This window comes from Electrona antarctica (assembly GCF_951216825.1).
Source record: "Electrona antarctica genome assembly, chromosome: 20".
NCBI lineage: Eukaryota > Metazoa > Chordata > Actinopteri > Myctophiformes > Myctophidae > Electrona > Electrona antarctica.
In genome coordinates, this window is record NC_136801.1 from 38,348,197 (window position 1) to 38,354,980 (window position 6,784).

Here is a 6,784-nt window from a genome sequence, read left to right on the forward strand (position 1 = left end):
CAAATCTATCATCGACAGTTACATACCTCCTCCACCAGGGGGCGAAAAGCATTAAGGCAACAGTGCCCAAGATCCTGTGTTGCGCTGCTTGACACACGTTGACCAGGAAGTAGAAGGTCTTGTAGTTCTTCCTGTTGACGCGAGGTTTCTCCTAAACAAAGACTGTCTCACAACAAGGAGGTCAAAATGTCTCATAAAAGCAGTTAAAATGTCTCTTAAAGGAGTTAAAGCGTCTCATAAAGGAGGAAACATGTATTTTAAAGTAGATAAGACGCGTCAAATGGAGTCTGTACGGCTGGAGATAAACGGACACATGACGTCGGTGGGAGAGCAGATTTTGTGTGTTTTGGAGAAACACACAAGCGGTGATGTTTGTCAGGTCAGAGTGTTTGTGTTGGAGCGCCTCAGTGCGGCCGCACAGTTCATGTGTGGCCTTTTCCAGAGAGAGATGGAGAGTTTGGAGACACTGCAGCTCAACACCGAACTACACACTGCAGGTAGGCCTGTGTGTGTGTGTGTGTGTGTGTGTGTGTGTGTGTGTGTGTGTGTGTGTGTGTGTGTGTTCGCGTGCGTGGCTGCGTGCGTGCATACATGTGTTTAAGACATGCTTAATTTCTCAAACATTTACATGTCAAATTAATAATGATGTACTATTTGGCCATGGACACACCAGTGTAGCCACTTGGGCACAAGCCCAGGAAATTGAGATCTTGCCTAGTCTAGCTTCTGAAATACTGGGGCGAAAATCAGACCCATCTGAACTGAGTGAGTGGTACTGTGTGTGTGTGTGTGTGTGTGTGCGTGTGTGACGCTGCTCAACGTGCCATCCAGCGGTATTGTCATGGTACTTCCGTGCTCATACACACAGACAGACAGACATGCATACACAGTTACACACATACAAAATCACACCAACCACAGCAAGCCTCCTTTGTTTTAAACGGTCCCCCACTAGCAAGTCGGCATAATCGGTTTCAGTTGTGTGTCCTGATCTCACTCAGCCCTTCGTGATGCTAATTTGCCCAGTCAACATTTTAATCCACACTACGCGCCTCGCCCGGCATGGACAACCATCTGCAAATATGTTGTGGCACAGAGGGACCCCATTCAAGATTTGTGATTGTTTTAAATGTACTCACATTTTTGTTTTTTTTTATATATAAAAGTTTCCCCTACCCCAACCCCCCACTCCACTCCACTCCAGTCACAGCTCTCTCACACTTATGCCAGTTAGTGTGCCAGTGATCACCCTCCCCTGTGCCAATGTTGGCACCTCTGCTAGTTTGCTTACCCCTGATCTATAAGTGAAGTGGTTTTCAACCACTTAGGAGAGATAACAGGCAAACGTCGATCAAAATAACAATTCGTCTACATTCTCTAATTGTGTAGACTTATAAATGAAGTAATAATGCAGATGTTTAACAATTTAACTCTTGAGAGTGTACATTTTTTTATTTCATTTTACACTCAAGTGGACCTGTTCTTATTTCAAGTTCGCATCAAGTTTGTTCTTTTGCTTTTGTTTTGGTGAACGTATAGGTGGAGGAATTGGTGAAAAAAAGAAGAAAGAAATAAAGAAAAGGTCCAAAGGAAAAAAGAAGACAGGTGAGAAAGAAAAACATTTATATCTGTGTTATACATGTATGTGAATGTTGTTGCTAAAAACAATACATCTTAAGAAAAGAAAAGCGAAACATATTTTTTTTATTTTGGTAGTGCATTGCCCCACAACGATAACGATTTGTAGCAAAGCATCAATTAGTTGATTTTTTTTAATGATAGATAAGGGCAGGTATCAATAAGATGTATCTTCTTCCTGCTTTTCTTTCTTTTATGGAATATGTAAAAAAGTATATGGTAAAACCGCATCGCTGTCGTGCCGATAATCACGGTAAAGCACACCTCATGTAATAATGTTTAAATCAGGCATGAGATGCAACATGCAGCAGCGCTTTTATTGAACTACTGTAGCAGTGGAGAGAGAGTTGAACACATCCATGGTCATGAAACAAGTGTCAAAGTGAACTCATATTGTCCTCCGAAGGTGACAAAATGTTACACGTCCATCATATTGAACTGGTTTGTTTGGATGTCTCAACGTAAACCGTCAGAAAAAATGCTGTCGGTCGGTGTAACAAGACTTGTGAAATGTTCTCCCTATCCTTATTAACACTCCCATCGCCCAGGATGAAGTTCTTTGTCCTTTCTATTAGTAACGCCCGATGCTCAGGAAGTATTGTCCTAAAGACGAAGTTTATTGATACGAGAACGGATCGCCTGGCTGTATAGCCCAGGCGCGCCTGCTGGGCTCTCCTCGGTGACGCGCAAGAGTGAGACGTCATCAAAAAACTCCCTCCTCTGTTTAGCTGATGAAAACGAAAATCTTAAAACGTTCATAAATCGCGATCTAAATCATCCCGTCTTTTTCTGAAAAAAGATCCTGTGTTAGACGGCGCTCCGCGGTCCAGTCGCTAGTCTCGATAGATTTATTCTTGTCTCCCGTTGTTGTCGATCGACTCTAAAGTGCTGTGGCTATTGTTAGCTGCTACACAACATCATGAACTTCCGGCCGGTCCGTCCGGAAAAGGCGCCCGTGTTTATAAATAGACTGGGCGCATGAATGTAATGGATTAAATAGTTCCGGGCAATTCAAGTGTTAATGAATGAATTCAATCAACCCGGGAGTTTTTCCTGTGTCATCCTCCATGGACCACTTTGATTGAGCTGCTGTGATGGCTCGACCGATTAAGTCTATGGCAACCGAGTGGAAGAAAGAGACAGAAGATGTCACTTAAAAATGTCTCTGCTTTTTCTCATTTAATTTATTTCCCCCTTAGACTTCCTAGCCTCCAGAGAGGAGGTTTGTGCTGAACAGCAGGAGAGGAGCTCCAGTCTGGTACAGGAGGAACCACAACCTCTACACATTAAAGAGAGACCAGAGGAGACTGATGGTTCAACATTGACTAGAAGTAAAGCATTACTAGAAGTAAAGAGTGGAAATGATGATGACAACGGAGAGACAGAGCCTGTAGCCGGCACCTCAACTGAACACATGAAAATACAAGCTTATATAGTAGGCTGGGTACCATCACAGCCAACTAGTGATGACCAGCTACTCTCTGCACACTGTTCTGATTCTGACACTGAAGAGAGAAGTGAAGGTGATGTTGCAAACAGAGAGATGGAGCCCCTATCCAGCAACTGTGGAACAGATCAGCTCCTCTCTTCAGACTCTTTTGAATCTGATGTTGAAGACAGTGATGACTGGGAGGAGACCAGGGAAGGACAGTCAGCTTTAAACTCACTAAAATCAGATGAGACACAAGATGTGGAAGGAGACAAGATGTCTGAAGACATGAACACTACCTCCATGAGGAGTCACACAGGGAAGAAAAGCTTTCTTTGTTCATATTGTGGCAAAACATTTAATCAAAAGAGAGGTCTGAAGAGACACACAATGATTCATACAGGAGAAAAACCCTGTAAATGTACAGTGTGTGGCAAAGGCTTTAATCGAATGCATCATCTAAAAAGACATGCAATGATTCATACAGGGGAAAAGCCCTTTAGCTGTACAGTGTGTGGAAAAGGCTTTATTCGAAGACAAAATCTAAAAACACACGCAAAGATTCATACAGAGGAAAAGCCCTGTCAAGACCTGAAAACTAGGAAGAAAAGCCTTCTCTGTTCATTTTGTGAGAAAATATTTAAAGATAAGAAAAGTCTTAAGAGACACACAATGATTCATACAGGGGAAAAACCCTTTATCTGTGAAATTTGTGGCAAAGGCTTTATTCGAATGTATGTTCTGAAAAGACACGCACTGATTCATACACGAGAAAAGCCAGTTAGTTGTAAAATTATTGGCAAAGGCATAAGTCAAACTGGTACTATGAAAAAACACCTGGAAAACCATACAGGGGAAAAACCCTTTACTTGTACAGTGTGTGGCAAAGGCTGTAGTCTAAAGGGTGGTTTAAAAGTACACATGAGGATTCATACAGGGGAAAAACCATTTATTTGTGCAGTGTGTGGCAAAGGCTTTTGTCAAAGTGGTGCTCTAAAAGAACATGAGAGAACTCATACAGGGGAAAAGCCGTTTACTTGTAAAGTTTGTGGCAAAGGCTCGTATACATCGTCTGGTCTAAAAAGACACCTGAGGAGTCATACAAATGAAAAGCCCTTTACCTGTACAGTTTGTGGCAAAGGCTATAGTTCAACATCTGGTCTAAAAAGACACATGATGATTCATACAGGTAAAAGGTCCTTTACTTGTAGAGTGTGTGGCAAAGGCTGTAGTCTAAAAGGTGGATTAAAATTACACATGATGATTCATACAGGGGAAAAACCCTTCACTTGTACAGTGTGTGGCAAAAGCTTTAGTCAGAGTGGTACTATAAAAACACACATGAGGACTCATACAGGTGAAAGACCCTTTACTTGTACAATGTGCGGCAAAAGCTATAGTTTAAAGGGTTGTCTAAAAACACACATGAGGACTCATACAGGGGAAAAACCATTTACTTGTAAAGTGTGTGGCAAAGGCTTTGGGTACAGTGGTTATATGAAAGAACACATGAGAACGCATACAGGGGAAAAGCCCTTTACTTGTACAGTATGTGGCCAAGCCTCTAAGTCAGCGTCTGCTCTAAAAAGACACATGACGACTCATACAGGTGAAAAACCTTTTACTTGTAGAGATTGTGGCAAATGCTTCGGTCGAATGGACGATTTAAAAAGACACATGATAACTCATACAGGTGAAAAGCCCTTTAGTTGTAGAATTTGTGGCAAGGACTTTAGTCGAACGCACATTCTAAATAGACACATGAGGACCCATACAGGGGAAAAACCCTTTACTTGTACAGTTTGTGGCAAAAGTTGTAGTCAAAAGGGTGATCTAAAAAGACACATGAGAACTCATGCAGTTGGAAAATACACGTAGTTTTCGTGTGTGGCAAATGTGTGGCATCTGAATACTGCGACAATAATGTATTCAAGTCATTTAGAGTAGAAGTTGTTAGTTGAACATTAATAAACACTTGACACATAACAAATGATCATTCATTCTAATCCAGACAACGACAAATCATAGATACTAAAGCAGAAGAGTCACTCATGGAAATCTTTTTTTTTAGGTCAATGGATTTTAATTCATACATGATGTTTTGACACTGACTTGGTTTACTTATGTCTTTCTTTCTCTATTCTTTAATCCTTTCTGTAACCTGTAAATGATAGAAGCTTGTACAAATGTCACCCACAATCAGAATATGATGATGGAATATTAAATTATTGTGTTTTTATTTCCTTTTGTATTTTATTTGCAACTCATAGGTTACTGGTAGAATAATATGTGCATGTCCATATTTGTCAAGATTTCAAATGGAATAATCATATTAATTTAATGCACTATAATATCCATGAACCCGGGCTATTTTGGCTGTTTGTTTCACATACTTTTGAATTTGCCCTTCATATACTTCATAGAAAGATTGTAATGTACCAATATTTTTATTTATTTAAAAAGCCGGGCGCCTGATGGAGGCGAAAGGAACTGACTGGAATAACGTTCCTTCCACGCGCTACCTCTGGCCGGGGAAACTCCTTGGACTCCCCATGCATAGAAGGAAGCATGAGGTCAATTCGCTGCCCCCCCAGGTTGGCAGAGGAACTGTAGTGCCCACGATTACATTAAATAATTGACACTGGGTGAAAAAATGGGTTGCAAAGTCGTGGGATAAAAAATAAATTAAAACAAATATCTTTATATGACCCTTTTTTTCACTTTTACATACTATTTCAACATATTGGACGCCACTGAAAAAATGTAATAAGATTGCATTTGAAAAATGCAGTGTATTTACGAAGCACAAACAATTGGTTGGAAAATAAGTTGAGTCTACTTTTGGGTGTTTATGAATGCTTTTGATGTTGCCTTCATGTACACACTGGAAATATAAAATTACGTCAGTGTTTTGTCAGGTTCTCAGTGAAACATTGCCTATGTCACCTCACAATTATTAGTTTTTACTCAAATACTTTATTTTACCACAAAGCATCATACATTTTGATTTGTAAAATACTGTGTTCTTGACTTCAATATTGAATATTGTCTCAATGTCAATATTAATTGTCCTTTCCTTTTATGTACTGGACCAAGGTCAAAATAATGGTGGAGCATTTCAGATTTAAAGATGTATTTGCACTTTTGATTATTAATGATTGGAATCCCATCTGCATTTTAAATAACATTACATACTCACGCCTTTGTCCATAGTGTAATACATATCGTCACTGTTGGCCAGAAACCTTTTATTTCAGCATCACACAAAAGCGTCAAAAGTAGCTTGAAGTGAAGTGTTTTGAGCTTGTGTAGAATGATACTTTTGAATTTTTATCCTGAAAAGTAACACTTTTGGACATACAGTATGAGGTTGTCACCCGACATCAGGCACGGACTGGCACAGGAAATCAGCCCTGGCATGTGTGGTCTTCACCGGCCCTTGTCCTTTGTATTACTCTTTCTTATTGTTTTGGCTCAGCCCCGGCCCCATGACTGGCCTGTCCTTTTGGCAGATGCCAGAATTGCCAGGCTGTCCAATCCCGACATAGATGACCCCCCCCCCCCCCCCCCCCCAATAACTTAATGTTCTACTTCATCATACAAGAGTGTCACAAAAGTAGTGAAAATAGCAGCTCTACAAGCTAACAATACATCACATCATGCTTTGTGAGCTTGTAGATGTTCTATTTTCACATTCAAATATTAATAAGAAAGGAA

The 6,784-nt window shown here is 40.4% G+C and overlaps 1 long non-coding RNA gene across 1 annotated transcript; it reads left to right on the forward strand.

Annotated features, from left to right (window-relative positions):
* Positions 1–122: 122 nt before the first annotated feature.
* Positions 123–4,446, forward strand: LOC306913368. The gene is made up of 3 exons (XR_013788519.1): positions 123–497; positions 1,540–1,605; positions 2,838–4,446. It is a non-coding gene; the product is annotated as an uncharacterized lncRNA (long non-coding RNA).
* Positions 4,447–6,784: the final 2,338 nt, after the last annotated feature.